The following is a 17,927-nucleotide window of genomic DNA, read 5'->3' as shown; positions in this document are numbered from 1 at the left end:
AAATCACGTTTGTTAAAGTTAGTGAAAGCTGATGTTTTCATTTTCAACACCGCAGTCATCTTTTGTCTTTGTTTAGATGACATTTTCAGCATATGTGCAAAAGCTTGAGGCTAAAGATTCCAACTTTAAAAGACATAAGTTGGATGCTCAATACTCTATAGCATAGGTATTCAACAGTGGGTACCTGATGCCTAGGGGGTCCTCAGAGGTACTGAAGGGGGGTCGCTTTGGTTGATTAGACATTTTTCTATAATTTTTTTTACACATTGACATGGATCCACCATATTTTAGCAAAGGGATAAGTGGAGGCAGAAGATGTTATCTATCAGTCAACACAGCAGCAGTCTCAAAACGCCACACTAGACCTGTCAATCTAAGCCTCCTGTACACAGCAGGACCCGCCCCTAGGTTCCCAGCAATTGCCCGTGAGCCTGTTCAGTCCCCAGGTGAAATCCCTGGCGCACGCTGCAATATTAGCAGAAACAGTGCATGATACACATATATGTATGTTTGTTTACGGCATGTTGCATGTTTGAAATAGAAAAATTAATATTTGAACAGCTTAATACTGAATGCAAAATGATAATAATAATGTATATTTATAAATACCACTAGGCTGAGTTTAATATAGAACTCATATAGTAGGTAGGGGGTCCCTATTTAATCTCTACATCAGTTTTTCATTTGAGCTCACTTGCTGCCTGTTTATGTTTTGGGAGATCATATAGCTGCTATTAGCAGTGGTGGTGTCTATTAGTAGTGACTCACTTTTGCGTCTTTTCTAAACCTTTCCATTGCAAATCTAAATATTGAAGCAGTGCAGTGCTGCATGACATGTGAGCACCTAAAAATGAACAGGAGCTGACAATGTAAGAAAATTAACAAAAAATAAAGAAAATAAAAACTATACTGCAAGTTATGTCTCTGCAATATGAGATATTTCTTGAATTAGCCGTATGTAGCTTTGTGTAGCTTTAATCTGCTTTTTTTCTTATTTCTCATCATCATCATCATCATCATCATCATCATCATCATCATCACTACTATCCTCTTCACTGCTACCACCTATGGCCATATCCGTTTCCTCTGTACCCCACGGTGCTAAAAGACAACAGTCATGCAGACAGCACATACAGTAAGCCCCATTATGGGTTTCCTGAGTCACATTCCAACCAAACGACCCAGCCGACTGATGCCCGACGCAGGGCAAGCATTCCCCTCCTCACACTGTTCCCCCACCGCTCCCCCCCTCCCACCCCATACATACATACTCCTAACCATACCCATACTTTGAAAACATCCGGGACCCTATCGGATGCCCTGTGGAACGCCGCCTGGCGACTCCTCATGTCTCTCAACCAGCTGGCTCACATAATCAGGAGCTTTGAGGAGACACCCGGGAACCGCCACATTCCCTTGGATATGATTCCCTTTCTCGCCAGTGTTGCTGTCAGCATGAGTAAAAGGGGCTCAGGTTCAGCAGCAGCTACAGTAATGGGATGGACAGATGTTTAGATGTGAGGGACCGGGTCCCCTTGGGGGCCTCTGCAGCGGTGCAGCCTGACAGAAAGCAATCAGCTTGATGTGGAGGAACAGAATACTGTACTGTACATTTACAGAAAGGGCTGCAATATGAGCCGGGAGAGAGGGATTTAGATATAGGGATGGATAAGGAGCGAAATTGGCGGCGGAGAGAGTGAAAAAAGGTTGAGGTACCGAGTGCAGAAAGAGCTGAGGCAAGGGCCCAAAGAGCTAAATACTGTAAACACTTAAAAGAAACAAAGCATTCTGAAAAAGTAGGAAGGATCCATAAGGGCATCCGGTGTTGAATTATGTGTAAAAATTCTTGGAGAGGCATCCAAGTGCGAGTGTGACAAAAAAAAAAAAAAAAAAGTGGGGGGAGAGGAAAGGAAGGGAGGGGAGGTTCGGATAAAAGTGAGTCATGTTGGCAGCACTGGAGGGGGAAACAGCTGAGAGGTTTTTGAGGTGCGTCTTTGGCTCTGATCGCTCTTTTATTTTGGCTGCAGTAAGGTGATACTTATGAGCAAAAAAAAAAAAAAAAAAACGGCCTCTCTCTCCGTTTCTCGCCGGCTCCCTCGCCCTGACACACACGCTCATTCTCTAGTTTTCTCACCCTCGCCCCCTCCTCCCGTCTGCCCCTGCCAAGTTTTTTATCCTGGGAGGTGATGTGAGTGTTTCCACATGTGGTGGGCCAGTGCTACTAGTTTGGCTTGTAACACTGACTCGACACAAAGCCCCCTTATAGAAACACAAGAACAAACAGGAAAGAGGCCGCGATGACCTCATAGCGCTTTACTTTTAACTTGAAGGCTGGGATTAAAAAAAAGAAGAAGAAGAAGAAGAAGAAGTAGCAAGAGGCAGGCAAAAGGAGGGCAGAGATAGATGGACTATATATGTGTTTTTATCCCGGGCATCAATTTACTTCCTTTAGGTCTGCTTGACAGTAATTGGGATGGGTCAATACAGGATCCCACCTGTGGTGCTTTGGATCATTAGCTTGAGTGAAATAAACATTAATCTGCGTGCTGCGCTGATGGTGCTGCTGGCAGCTTTAGTTCACTGTGCACTCCATCAGAGAGAGACACAGAGAGTGAAAAGATGCACGAGCAGTTCACTTTGTCTTCGCAGCGGTGCGGCTTGTATTGTTATTTAATTAGATCCTGTGAGAATTCAGCTCCCGAAGTGAGAGGATTTTAAATGGTTTCATTAGCTATTTGCGCGTACCGCAAGTTGGGTCAGTTTTTCACAATCAGGTAAGTCGGAGTATTTCTCTGCAAGACACAGGATGGAGAGAATTTCTTAAGAGAAGCTGTTTAAGTCCTACGTAAAAACTTGAGAAATGTTTTTACTTCTTTGCTCCGTTTAAAGACGTGTTTGTTGCCGTTTAGATAATCAGCCGATAGCTGTTGAGATCGTTTAAACAATTCCATCCTTCCTGCAGCCTGCAAGCAGTGACATCAGAATGGGGAGAGAAGCTGCAATTTGCAAGATTGTTAACCGTTGTGTGTCATGTCTGTGGTGGTTCATTAACAAGCGAAACAAACAAGCCATTCTAACCCTGCTCACTTTGCAGAGTTCATACATTTAGATCAGGGGTCTTCAGCGTTTGATGCCGTACACCTACTAAATGCACTCGACGTAGTGCCATTCACAAACATCCCTTATCCCTTTAATGAAATATGTTAGGGTCATGTTAATGTGTATTTAAAGAAAATTTGTGGGGGGAAATTTAAAAATATATATATATTTAAAAAAAAAAAAAGTTTAATCAACCAAAGATACCGCGACCCCCCGCAGTACCTCCACCGACCCCCTATGGGTTGCGGACCCCCTTTTGAAGACGTATGATTTAGGTGGCTCTGCAGCCATCTGTGCCAGTCGTTTGCAAAGTTGTCTGTGCAGGTGAGTCAGTCATTTTTACCAGTGACAGTTATCAGCGATCAGTTCATCTCAGCACAAATTGTAGATTATAATACATACGTGCACAGTTACTCTCGGAGACGCTGACGGAAGTTTTTTTGGCTGCGATGGAAGCTGAGCGCGATGGAAATGGAGGAGAAGGGAGAGATGGTGATGAAAGAAAGCGAGAGGATAACACGCACACACACACACACACACACACACACACACACACACTTTTCTCTGCCGTCCGTTAGTGCCTGCCACCGTCACAGTGGGGGGGCCGTGGCCTCTGCATAGCCTGAGAATGCTAAAGGCTAATCCTACAGGAATGCTGCAGGAATGTGAAAGTTGAGTCAGGGATCGAACAAGAGAGGGGTGGAGAAGAAGTTGTTGGAGAGGGTGGGAGGTGGGGAAGGGGGGGAGCTGCTTAGATAAAGGGGTCGCATTCAGAAATAAATGAAATGAAAGAGGGAGAGAAAGAGAAAAGGGGGAGTGTGGGGGGGAGTTCAGATGGAGTGAAAGAGAGGTGGAGAGGAGGAGGAGGTGGAGGAGGAGAGGCCTGAAAGAAAAGAAGAGTTTGGCAAAAAAAAAAAAAAAAACAGCAGAGAAAGGGAACAAAGGCAGCAAAGGAGGGTGAGAGAAAGACGGATTGACGGGAGGGCTGATTGCGGTGTCTTGACGTAAGATAAACGGCGGGTTGCTTTCTTTCTTTTTTTCCCTTCATCACCCACAGTTAAATAGGCCAAAACCTGCTGGATTGTTTTTAGAGGCATCTCCTGTCCCGCAGATACACGGAGATTCATCCAAGATAGTTTCGCCAGGCAGAGTGTGCGAGCCTGTCTCATCTTGAAACGAGAAACGAACTTTGTGCAGACTTTCGTAACAATGGCAGTTAGGCGTCCACCGTTGCAGCTTAGCTGTCAGGATGAGTTCGTACTTGTCCCCGCTTCCTGGTTCCTGTTACAAAGATGCTTTTTTTTTTTTTTTTTTTTTTTCCCACCTCCCAAAGTCACTGTGACGTACCTGAGCCACATCTGAATGGTATGTTCTCTTATTTGTTGTGATTGGTGCCCTCCTCAGAGAACATTTCGCACAGGCTTCCCTCCCGATAACACATTTGGCACAGGTCCACATAAAAAAAACACCTAACAAAAGAGGTATTTCAGAGGCATTGCAACACCGTCACAACCCAGCAATCAATTCCTTGATATTCAAGGGTAAAATTAAGGCTGTGGGAAGAACTCCTCCGTGAACTTTCCTCGACAGACAGATCATCTGCGAGTGAAGTTTTCCTTTTCCTTTTTTTCAGCGATGTCTTCAGTCACCTGAAGGGACAGGTGTGCCTGCATGCACCTGAACGTCAGTCAGTGTGGGCAAGCAGACGTGTAGGAAGAGACGGTGTCTACGCCACGGTTATCTGTTTTCTTTGTCTGCCCCCTCTTGTGCAACAGCAATTGCAGTTACAGTTACGGTTACAGGTCAACTTGCTGACAAAACACGGCGAAGCGGTACTAGGGAAATACAGCTGCTCCTTTATCTTCATGTAGGTGCGTGGGTTTGTGTACATGTATGCAAATGTGCGTGTGTGCTGTGCAGGACTGGGAGACTTTATAAGTTCTAGGCGTGGACAGCGACTTAACTTTAAGCACGGTGGAGGCCTTTTCACAAAAGGGAGAACAAATTCAGTGATTGTAGAATTTATCTGCCTTACCCACTTTTGCTTTTACTCAGAATAAATTTGCAAGAAAACTTTCCAGCTGCCTCTATGCAAATATTTTCAAGAGGACGTGACAAGATTGCGCGATTAACCGAGCAACTGCCACTTTGTTACATCATAGCCTTGCAGCGAGGCTTCACACCTGAGGAACAGTTTGTTTTCTAACGAATGGATTCGTGTCTCTCTGATCCCCTCGTACCCAGAGGTGTATTTATCAGAAGCTGCGGCGATGAAACGATAAGTGACGTGCTGGGGCTGTGTGCACTTTGTTGTGTACACACACGTTTTATTCAGTATTCAAACCGGCATCGAGCAACCGCAGACTGTGACGTCGCCTCGCCCATCACCCGTGCATGAACCAAAGAGAAAAGTTGCACTTGAAGGAATCTCAAAGGCTACAGCCAATGGCCAGCTGGAATTCGTGTTCTTTGTCTGCGTGTGAAAGGAAATAACGTTCTTGTGTTGCAGCTGAGTGTAATCTGTGTTTGTCATTTAAAAGGGGAAACAGGAAGAGCTAACCAAAGAACTCTTGACAAGTTTGATTCTGATGTGCAGGAGGATGTGGGACGGTGACTACTCGGTGAGGCATGAAAAATGCATTCTGGGTTACCCGGATATAGCAAGTTCACACAGTGCATCATCGATAAAAGGGGGCGGGCCAACTACCTGCCCGGGTATGTGGATAGTACTAACGCTAGCACTACTAGCGCTAACCTCCGGGTCGGAGAGATGAAGCTCATGCAGAAGTGCAAAGAAATTGCCCCATAGACCCCCATGTTAATAAGCCCAAAGCCCGTTGAGAGACGTAGCCTGAGCTAACAGGCAGTGCAGAGTTGAGTGGGCGGGTCTCAAAGTCCGACATTTCCCCATGTCCAACATGGCGACCGCGAGCTCTGTCCACTTTGGGCTTCGTTATCGAGGTTAAGAATCCAACAGGTGACGTCACAATCGGTTTTGTCCGTAGTATGCACATGTCGATGATTGCACCTGGTCAGACATTCTTTGACTTGAAACTATACTTGTCCAATGATTGATGACACTTCACAAGTCAGAACACAAGCATAGATGAGAATGCATATTGATGCGTGGCCACGGGCAACTTGTTTTTAGGATGTACCATGACCGAGACGACTGAGAACCTTCACAAACAAGATTGAGCTACAGATTCTTATCATGTTGGGCTTTTATTTATATTTTATTCAGTCCAGAACACCATGTTGTTGTGAAAATTTGATTAAAAGATTAAAAAAAAACACAAGGAACCATTTGTTTGTGCCCTCTTGATTTCGTCGTTTGCCCATTCCGTCACATCCGCAGCCAGCAGGCTCTGCCACTGATTCAGCATGCTAAATTGGTTGAAAAGCTCCCCAATCGGAGGTCCAACATGCAGCAAGAAAAACCTCCAACCCTAGGTCACAGACTGCAGTGACATCCAGTTATAAATGCATTGTCTAAAGCAGAAGGCCGGTACAGCCAAATGTCATTTTACTGCTTGTTCACAAAAGTCAGGATGGTTGTAAGTGGTGTATACGCGGCGGGACTGGTTGTGTGTGTGTATCTGTAGGCTGTCAGGAAGTGCGGTCATCATTAGGCCGGCTGTCTTGGTGCGCCTCTGTGGTCACCGGATTCCCCCAGGGACGAACTCCCTTAGCCGCTCAAGGGCAGACATCAGACACACAAACAGCACCGGAGAGCGAGCGTCGAGGGTGGGAGCGCGAGTGATAAATGGTAAATGTTTGAAACCAGCGGAGAGTGAGTGGGAGAGGAAGAGAGCAGATGGAAACTGAGCGGTGATGAGAGATTTTAAGAGGGAGGGATATGGGCAGAGACAATGGGACAGACAGGGACACGGAGAGCCATGCAGTTGGAGGAAGTCCCCTAATAAAAGGTTTCCTGTCTCGCTCAGCGTCCCGAGTCTCTGATGGCTTTTCTCCGAGGCCTGCTTGACACCAATTAAACCTGCTTTGGGAATAAGTGACCCCCCTCCCTCCCTCTGTAGGACGCAGCAGACAGACAGCCATGCACATGAGGGCCGAGCGAGAGGACTTCCTATGTGGGAGTACAATATAAACACAGACACACTAACATATGTGGACAGCCAACAGCACTGGCTGCACATACACTTAAGGTTCATTTAAAGTGTTTTCTTGAACTTGAATTAGCTTTTTCTTCTTGAGTGCATTATTTCAATTTATTTATTAGTTAGTTAACAGCTACTAGGACGGGATATTTTAAAATGGACATCACTTATCATGCTTCTTCCTTTTCAGGTGATCATTTATATTTGCACTTGTGTGTTTTGTTTTGTTTTTAAAGAATGAATGAGGCACCCCTGCTGAGTAGGCGATCTTTATTGTGTGCATTGCGTTCTTTTCTCTTTGCAAAGGAATGAAGTCAAATGTGACCCAGACCATCTTCAAACGTGGGCATTCGTAGGATCACTCAAACGCGTCCTCAATGCACCTGCCCTTTAAGCTGGTCACTTGCGGAGCCTGATCATGGTGTTAAAGTTTGTATTCCACACAGATCGTAGAGTTGAATGTTGAATCTAAAACACGGACAGTGTTCTGCAACGCGGGGCCTGTCCACACCTGGCACTGAAAACAATGCGTCCTGAGCCGCATTAATGACCCCCTACGCTTGGCAGCAGCAAAGTTTTATTGGTCTTTACAACGACACGTGCGACCGACGCCACCTCGAAATGTGACCAGAGGTCGGTTCTCTCGAAAGCGATCTCATTTCGTCTTGGGGGTGTTCACACCTGTTTTTTTTACGTGATCCGAACGCCCAGATCGGATCACGATGTGAACAGGCCACAGAAGGAGAGCTTACATCGCAACTTCGAAGGAACTGAAGTGACATTAAAACAACACATATTCATCATCCCTCTGTGTGTATATATAGCCCTGCCTTTCCCTTTGTTCCCTGTTGCGTCATTTTTTTGTTCCCATGCCATGGCTTCCATGTTGTTTTCGTCCTGTAGCATACTTTCTGTTTCCAAACCAAGTTCCTGCGTTCTTGCGATTTTTTAAATTCTGGATTACCCGCTGTCCGCAGTGTCTTTTATTAATTAAAACCTTCTTTATGCATCCAGGCCTCATTATAATAAAACCTAACCCAGCCTGACATTTCAATTACGAAATTAACTATGAACCAAAAATTCCCACCTTCCCCCCGAAAAAAATAATCAAGCTCTTAGACCAAATAGTACACATATGTATTTGTCTAAAATCAAACATTAGATTTGTCACGTCAGTATCTCTTTAAAACCAACAAAGTCCCTGCATTTACCCTCTTCCTCTTCTACTTTGTCTGCGGGGCGGTAATTTAACGCGACACTGCAAGGCCCTATTAGAACATGCATGATAGATTAGCTTCTGAGAGTGCGTCTCTCCATTTGTGTGGCCCTTAAGGTTCAGGAGGATCCAGGGTGATGCGGCTCGGGATAAAGGACTGGGAAGGAAGATTAGAGAAAGGGTGTAGGCAGGCTGGGTGGAGGCAGGGGTTAGAAGAACTGGAAATTGGGCCCACATCCCGGGCACAGCATGCCACGCTCCAGGCTTCATCCAGCCCCGCTTCAAAGAGCCCTGAAATCTCTCCAGAGCCACTCAGACAAATTATAGTAATAAACAACAAGTCACCCCCCCCACCACCACCACCCCACCCACAACTCCTCCTCAACACACACACACACACCTCCCAGGGGAAAAACTAACAGGCCCGGATCCCGTTGCCCCGGCGACTGAACCCTGACCAGCCCTCCCTGCTGCTGCCGCCGACTGCCTGTTTCCAACTTTGTTTGTTTGTTTGTTTACTCAGAGACACCAGAGACAGCGGCGGCGGGGGGAAGGTTATCTTCACAGAGCTCGGGCTGGAAGGAGTTGGGAAAAATAAAGAACCTCCAATTACATGTGATTTTGTGGGGCTGGTGTGTGTTTGATTAGGGAAGATAAGCCGGACGGTGAGTGGGCTTTAATGACCGACTGGCCTACGGGAAAAGCTGGGTGTGCTTTGTTCAATTGTCTCCTTACTGTAAATCACAAGTGTCTGTGAAGTTCATAATTGAATCCTCATTTTGGCTGGTTAAATGCTGAGGATTTATGTTTTTTCTTTTGCTCTTTCTTGTCTGTTCTCAAACGAATCCGGAAGAAAGTGTCGGCCCACCCTCAGGCTGACAGTGAGGACGCGTCAGGTACGCAAGGTCTCACCCTGAGCTGATGGCAGGAATTCTTTTGGACGATCCTTATCTGCGTTTACAGTCACCTTACATTTTCTGCACGATCTCCCCTGCAGATTCCTTCCTTCCTTCTCAACTTTTTCGTGCCCAAAGTGGCAGTAAACCCTTGCAAAGCATCAGAAGAAGAAGAAATCCCCCACCCTTACGCCCGTGCACAGGTAGAAGCCTTCACCTCGGGCCGGCGGCTCTCAGAACGTGTGGAATTTGACAGGGCGATAACTCACAACCCTCTACTGTAGTTCACACGGAGCCGGTAACAGAAAACCTATGAAGGCGACGAGTGGGCGATCAATCACGGCCCTCTTCTTTTATCTGGTTTAGGTAAGAGGAAAGCCAGATAAACACTCTCCGGTGCTGTTTCTCCAAGGTCAATCCCCGTGTGACACTAAAGCCTCGCTGGAGATCTACCAGACGTTTAGGTGGCGGAGGGAGAACACGACACGCAGGCAAGGGGAGAGGAGAGGAGGGCGGGCGGATTGAGAGACTCCGCACCAAACATAAATGTTTAAGTTCAGGAGCTGGGTGGGTGTGTACCTCCCAGAGCCTCTCTCCGGCTGATCAATCACGCTGATATCAGACAGTCATGGGAGGAATGTCAACAGCGCTCACCTCTAACCCCATGTGTGAAGGCATTACAGTGGAGCGGTGACCCCCGATTCTCCTCGCGGCGACCTCCAGGCAGCCCCGCTCTAATGGAGATTTTATGGATGGTGTTTCACTTTATAGAGACTGCGGGCCTGACTGGGCTCCTCTGGGAGCCAGATGTGTTATATGGACAAAGTAGGTAAATTACTTTAAGAATGAAAAGGCGCTGAGACGCTCTCCTCAGGTACGGGGACGTTTTAATGTGTCAATTAAGATTTTACTCAAAGCGAGGGAGAGCGCTCGCGGAAAAGTTTGTCTCCTACAAAACGCGTTTACAGTGCACTCTGCTAATTCGCCTCATACAGTGAGTCGCTGCCTGCTTTACAATGCTATAAAAAGTGTAACCTGGACAGTGTTATGTTCCCTTCGGAATCTATTCACTAATGCAAAAGACGACATGATTTCATACTGCCACGGCAGCAAATATGGCTTAATACATTCTTTACTGTAGTAAATCTTTAATAGTAATGTAGCTCTTCTACGTATTAAGTCGTGGGTCCTCAACAGGGGGTCTGCCACCCCTAGGGGGTCCACGGAGTCACTGCAGGGGGGTCCCAAAATTTAGATTTACTCCTAGAAACCCAACATATTTTAGTAAAGAATGCAAAATAATGATAATAATGTATGTTTATAAATGGCACTAGGCCGATATTTAATATAGAACACGTATAGTAGGTAGGGGGTCCCTACTTAATCTCTCATCAGTTTGGGGTCCCTGGCCTGAAAAACGTTGTAGACCCCTGTATTAGGAGGTACACCGATCAGGCATAACATTATGACCACCGACACGAGAAGTAAATGACGTTGGCCGTCTTATGACAATACAACATTCTGCAGGGAAACTTTTAAACCTGGCATTTGTGTGGATGTTACTTAGACACGCACCACCCACCTAGACCAGACCAGGCACCCGCACCCCAAAAAACAGTTTAGGAACAACTCACAAAAACCCAAAAAACAGCACAAAGTGTTGACCAGGCCTCCGCATTCACCAGGTCACACACTGGCACAAGGGAGACCTACACAACATTAGGAAGGTGATGTTATGCCTGATCGATGTACATCTCTTTATCAAAACTTCTCAATTTCAGCTCAATGTAAATGCCTAAAAAATACTCAAGCACAAAAAAAAAAAAATCCAAGTACAGATTCGTGCTTGTTAACAACGAATGGTTTCTTTTGTACAATGAGCGTCTTCTATTCTCCCAGAGTGCCGCCCGAGGCCACGGCTAAAGCACTAAATGTAGTCACGGTTGATACAAAGACGTACAGAAGCTGCCTTTTCTTTTTTTTTCTTTTTTTTTGTTATTGAGGACTGTGAAGAAAGTCCAAACTATAAATAGCAGAAAATGCCTCAGTGCACAGCTGATGTATTCTTTACAGAAACATCACCTTTACTTTAATGATGTTAATATTTAGTTCTTGGCTAAAAGGAACGAGGAAGCTCTGATAACGTTAACGATGCAGGGAAACTGCAGAAGGCGTTGAAAGGGCGGGAACTAGACAAAGCGGTGACATCCTGGTCCTCAACGCTATTTGTCTGCAAAACACTGTTTATTTCCACTTCATTTTTTATTTTTGTACTCTGCCGACTTTCCTTCTTTTTCCAGCAAAACCCCGAAGTGGAGAAAAATGCGCATTTTTCAACTTTCTCTAACGACTCCGCGCGGATGCGCTCTTGGGAGACCGGAGGAAAAAAAAAATAGAGAAGCAGACAGCAAGTGTGAGGCTGTGGAAAGGAATGATGGAGCAAGACAGACAGAGAGTTAGTGCAGAGAGAGAGAGAGAGATAAAAGGGCAAGAAAAAGAGGCAGAGAAAGAGAAGAGAGATCAAGTGTCAGGTCCACTGTGGTCCATTTTGCCCGGAGACAGCTGCAGCCACAACTGACAAATCCAGAGGGGCCCCTTCCTCTATAGGCACCGGGAAAGCACCGGGAATTATCCAGTGTCTCAACTCTCTGCTCCTTAGGGAAGCGCTCTCTCTCTCTCTTGCTCTTTAGTTAGCAGGGGAGTGGGGGGTGGCGGCGGCAGAGGGGGGTGGTGGACAAGAAGAGGGTCACGACCAGTCCCGCTTCCAGTGCCTTCCCCACCGATACCCCTGTTCCACATTAGTCCACCCCACTCCCTCATAATCCTGAAACGGGTAAAGTCCTGAAGATTCAAGAGGCGCAATCCTCTCCCGCCCCCCCCCCACACCCCCCGTGCTTCCCCTTCTACTTCCATATGTCCTCTCATAATGATTTGTATGTGTGTGTGTGTTGAAGGGATGTGGAAGGAGAGGTGGTGGTGGTGGTGGTGGTGGTGGTGGTGGTGGCGGGCGGGCGGGTGGGGGGGGCGGCGGAGGGAAAGTGTGAACAGCTGTGATGTACTGTTGTCTGGGGCACGAAAATACACCCGTGCCATTAAGGCTGCTAACATCTGCATGCGTGCGCTGTTAAGGTGGGTTTTAAAGCAAGCGAGTCACAGTTCAAAGGGGGGGGCCACTGAGCCCCGGTACCCGCTGTGTGTCCGCTGAGTGAAGGAGGACCAAGTGAGTAAAGTGGGACGAATGCGGATGTGAGTGTAAGAAACGGGGCTAACAGGTAAGAGTGTGCGTAGGAAAAGGTGGTGGAGGGGGGGGGGTTAGGTAGAAGGGTGAGAAAGGTAGGAGGTTTTGATGTTTGAAAAAGGGGAGGGGGTGCAGCAGGGGAGCGCATCGTAATGTATCTATTGAAGTCCAGGCCTCTGCGTTTGATACAGTACATCTGTACCCCATTTCCTTTTTTTCCCCCAGCTGTGCACTCTCACGTGTACAGGAACAATAAGACCCAGGACCGTAAATTCCCTCCTTCTCTCCCTCTGCATCCATCTCCCTCAGCGTCCATGTTTTTTTGCCTCCTTTTATCTCTTTTCCGCTATTCTTTTCCGTCTGTCTTCCACACCCAAACAGCCTCCCTCCTCCTCCTCCTCCTCCTCCTCCTCTCCTCACTGCGTTACGTCTTGCCGGGCCGCAGTGCCGTCGTCCAAGATGCAGCGCCGTAAAAAAAAGCTCGAATTAATTGATTTCCTCTCGGCAAGAGGGGTCACGTCTTCTCCGGTTTCTGACATCCCTTGCTCTTCCCTCGGCCTCGGCCTTGCGCTCGCACACTCTGCCTGCGCCACGAGAGGAACGGAGGTATCGGTTGGCCCCCGTCAGGTCCGCTGGGGTCTGTGAGCGCAGCAGATGAAATATGGTAGCTGTCGCATTAGGAAATCCATTGAAGTTAATGAGGGCCGGTGTTCTCCGCGGAGCCACATCTGCTGCTGGTTAGGCGCCAACAGCCCCCCATCCAGACACTACTGTGGGGACCGCGGTGGAGGACAGGGGTGGGGGTTTAGCGGTGGTGGTTGATACCGACGGGGGAAACTGGACCTGGGGTATTGAGTGGTACTGGCCAGCGGTTGGCTGGGGAGGAGTGGCAGGGAAGCTGAATGGCTCAGAGGTCACGACCCCCAGGTAATTTGTAATGGTGGCTGGATGGAGCATCGAGTAATGGATACGGCGTTTGTTATCAGGGCCGATCAGCTGGCGGCTGAGCTGTAGTAAAACCGCGGAAACCGGCCACCCCACGCCCACGCGCTGTGCGACAACACGCGATATCGAGCGAGCCCCGGCCGAGGATCTCTCAGGATGTATGATGTTTCACCACCTACGATTATGCACGCCGGGCCGGTTTCATTGAAGGTCAAGCAAGTTCACCAATAAAACAATTAAAAGCCTCTTATATTATGGCCTGGTAATGAGCTGTGAAGCAGATCTTAGTAATTTGGTACTTTGGGCTATTGCAGGGGTAATGATGCATAATTTTAAGATGGCTGCGCAGATAGAAAAGTCAGTGTGTGTGTGTGTGTGTGTGAGGCTTTACCGTAGCCTCCGGGGTTTATTGTGAGCCCCCGACGTACAACAGCTGACCTGTGCTCTTAGGTGTGCGTGTCACAGGGAGCGGCAACCGGAGGATAAAGGCGAGCGGTGGCCCTTACACGCACAGTAGTAAGTTGCACAACTCAAAGGACAGAGTTTTGTCAAAGGGGTGACAGACGCGGCCGGGTCAAAAGTTTAATGATAGTGTGTGTGTGTGTGTGTGTGTGTGTGTGTGTGAAACACGGCGTACGGGCAGCGTATTGACACGGAGACAAACGGCTCAGAGCTGCCTTGAAAGGCCGGTCACAGCTCTTTAAGATCAAACTTTTTGAGCGCCGGATTGATGAGTTCCCCCCAGGTCGAGGATGTGGAGTCTGGGAGATTTGTTTTTATATCGGGCTCGGGTCAAATATTTGCTAATTAGTTTTTTTTTTTTTTTTTTTTTAACTCGGAGTTCCAGATGGTGACGGGTTTACTGTATCGGAGCAGCTCAAAGAGCGTTTGGTAAGCTGTCAGTCACAGGGTTGTAAGCACGCTCATCTGGTTCTCCAAATAGTTTAATTTAAAGAAAAATGCATGTGCAGCTTTGATTTATTGACTGAATCAATCCTTGAACACTTTTCACTTCATTTAACGGCCCTAAATAAAATCAGCCTGACATAAACAGCCGAAAAAGAAAACCTTTTCCACAAAAAAAACGAGTGCATTTCTCTCTGTCTGCCTATCAGCAGAAGAAAAGAAATGGTCTCTTAACCCTTGTCCAGCCACAAAATAACCCACCCACAGGCCCCCGTAGCAGGGGGTCAGTACACTGCGCCGAGGTGTCCGGTCATTTGTCAGCTACAGTTCAGCCCAGGGAGCGTCCTTTTTTTTTTTTTTTTTTTTTTTTTTTTTTTTGCTGCGTCATCCATCTTCGCCGAACATTCTAAGTGTGTGTCCGCGGTGTGTGTTGTATTCCGCCGCCATTTGTCAATAGTTCAGAGTGCATCTTCGCCCATTCGTCTTCGGCGAGCGTCTTAAGTGTGCATTCTTCGCGTCCATCTCGGGTCATTAGTGGTCAGCACGCATAATGGATGAACGGGGAGGGGTCGCTATCTGGAATAATGGAAGGTTTCTCTCTCTGCTCTTGTCTGAAACTGATTGTACAACTTTACCGCGATTGTGCTGGCGTAACTTTCGGAACAAAATCAGCACGACAGTAACGCTCAAAGACATGGGAACACACTTAGTTTTAAGTAGATACGTCACTGCAGTACATTTAGCCTGGTGTTAGAGCACTGGGATATCGGTGCATCTTAAATTTGATACTGTACACCGATCAGCCACAACATTAAAACCACCGATAGGTGAAGTGAATAACGTTGACCATCTTGTGACAGTTCAGTCTTCTGCTGGGAAACTTCTGGACCTGGCATTAATGTGGATGTTTCTTAGACATGTACCTAGACCAGACCGGACCGGACCAGGCTCCCCCCACCCAGAAGGCCCCCCACTATCCACAGGACATCATTCTCTGATGAGTCACAACTGTTTTGGAGGCCTATGCAATATTAGGTGGTCATAATGTTATGCCTGATTGGTGTAAATGCACGATTTGCACCATTTTTTTTCTTCCCAAAGCCAGCTGTGGTCCAATGTGGGAAGAAAAAAAAAAAAAGAAGTGATGTGGAAACTCGAAGCATCCCGTCCTCCTTAATCTCAGCTAACGGGGCGCGTTGGAAGCCGTGTTACCTCACAAGACCTCATACGAATCACTTTTAGCACAGAGCGCACCAGATAATCTTCAGCAGCATCGCTTCGCTCGTCTGGGCAGTCTGAAGCAGGCTGGCTGGGAATCAAGTAATTGTGCGCCGCTGCTCGCTCTGTGTTTTATACCAACACTGGTTTACATTTGCCTTTCAGCTGCTGCTTGATTCAAAGGGGGAGAGAGAAAAAAAAACACACACACAAGCAGAGGCATTAAGAAGAATCCTGCGCTACCCAGTCCTGTGAACGTGTGTTCTGCCTGCATACTTGGCATTAGATCAAGGTGCGTCTAGCATGAGTGAGGGAATGAGCTAAGAAAAAGTGTGTGTGTGTGTGTGTGTACATTCTCAGTCCTCATTAGTAAACGCCAGCCCTGCGTTCACAGTATGAGCGCACCACTCCTCCCCTTCCCCGCGCTCTCTCTGCCTCTCAACTAAATGAGGTTAATAAACTCGAGAGTTTACTACCATCACCAACACCATCCCTCCTCCCCTGCTCTCTGCCTTCATCTCTCCCTCCGCACCTCAACCTCTCCCTGCACTCCCAAGCCTCTGGACTCCTCCACCTCCCGTCTGCTCCTAAGCCTCCCTCCCTCTTTCATCTCAGCTGAAATGCTTTCTTCCTCTTTTCCTCACCTCTTTTTTATTGTCATTGTTGCGAGGCGAAAGCTCTGGGATTTCCTCCCTCTTTTTCCCAGGACAGAGCTGCAATTACAGCTCAGGAGAGAAGAAGACCAGCTGTGCGGGGGGGGGGGGGACCGAGCTCTCGCCACGAAAGTGCGCGCAAGGCAAAGATGAGGGCGCCCCTCGGAGGCGAGGAAGCCGAACTGCTGGGCGCGAGCGGCCCGTCGCAGCTTCCCCCTGCCTCTTATCAAAGCAGAAGCATGCTTTTCGGGGACGTGCAGCTCGGTGTCACGCGCCGACCAAACGAAAATAAAACCCTGTCACGGTGATGTATGCCAGAGTGAAGCGCTAAGCCACAACTGAACACACGCATTGTCTCTGCGGGAGCAAGGAGTGATACCGAGGAAATGTGAAGAATGCATCGAGCGGCCTTGGCCAGCATGTGCACAGGGACGTCCTAAAAGTAGAAAATACTCTGAATATTACTGAGGAGGGCTCGAGTCAAATCACAGCATGTGCAGGAATGCTGTTTGGGCTGGTGGAAACGTAACATTGGCACCGTGTCAGGTTTGTGAATGAAACACATTGTTTTTTGTTTTACCTTAAATCATCACGGCAATGAACGACACATGTTCTGATTGTATTACACAGTTTACTTATTATTCTTTCTTACATATATAATTCAACTTACCTGCTGTACAGTATGAGTTAACGGACATGAATTAGTAATAGAAATAGCCTTCACGATCATCTGACGGGATTACCTTCAAACACAAGCTTTAAGAATTCATTTCAGCTCAGGTCTGGTCCCAGCGTTCCTCCGATCACATGACTGAGGGCGACCGCAGACCCCGGCGTATCTGGCCGAAGCCGTGAAACGCATTTTACTGTTGAACACGGTAACAGCCGTAACCCTAACTTAACATCAACCTTTCGCTAATCCTGCTGCCATGACACCGTCAGCGCTCAAGGATACGGCTGGTGATGTTCCTTACTCTAGTCAGCGCTAACAAATCCCATGAAAAAAAAGGCCCAAACCAGCGCTGCGATAGTGTGTCTCTCACACCACGCGTCAAAATATACTTAAATATAGTAGAATATGCAGTTTTATTGTTAAATAACTTAGTTAGTACGAGTCTGTCGGTTTTCTGGGACTAGTTTCATCTGCGGGATAAGATACATATTAGATGTTCTGCTGCATATTTGCACTTAAAGCAACACAAACCGCGGCATTAATTGTAGCAAAGCCACATGACATCCAGTCAAAGAGTGCGACGTGCAAACATGACAACAACAACAACAAAGGCAGCCCTATGACTTGGCAGTAACAGGTGGATCGAGCCATTGGTAATTCTAAGCTCTTCGTGGCGTTAAGATAAACTGTGTGACCAAACTTCACTCGCTGTGTACCGAATGAGGAAATGTACCGCGGTTAAACCGTCAGACTCGCAGTTTAAGGGCGCGTTCACGCTTCGGTGCCGCTGCTTTGTTGGAGTCATTCATTAGAACGAGTGCGCACGCCGTCACCTGAGCCAAACAGACAACAGGGATCTTAGGCCTCTGTCTGCTTCCTGACTGGTTCGACTGAAATTGACAATTGCGGCGCACACTTAAGCGATCTTGAAGGACGGCCCGAGTGAGATCAGGTGTACTCTG

The sequence above is a fragment of the Mugil cephalus genome, chromosome 21 (genome assembly GCF_022458985.1).
Source record: "Mugil cephalus isolate CIBA_MC_2020 chromosome 21, CIBA_Mcephalus_1.1, whole genome shotgun sequence".
Classification (NCBI taxonomy): Eukaryota; Metazoa; Chordata; class Actinopteri; order Mugiliformes; family Mugilidae; genus Mugil; species Mugil cephalus.
This window is presented reverse-complemented; position numbering follows the sequence as displayed.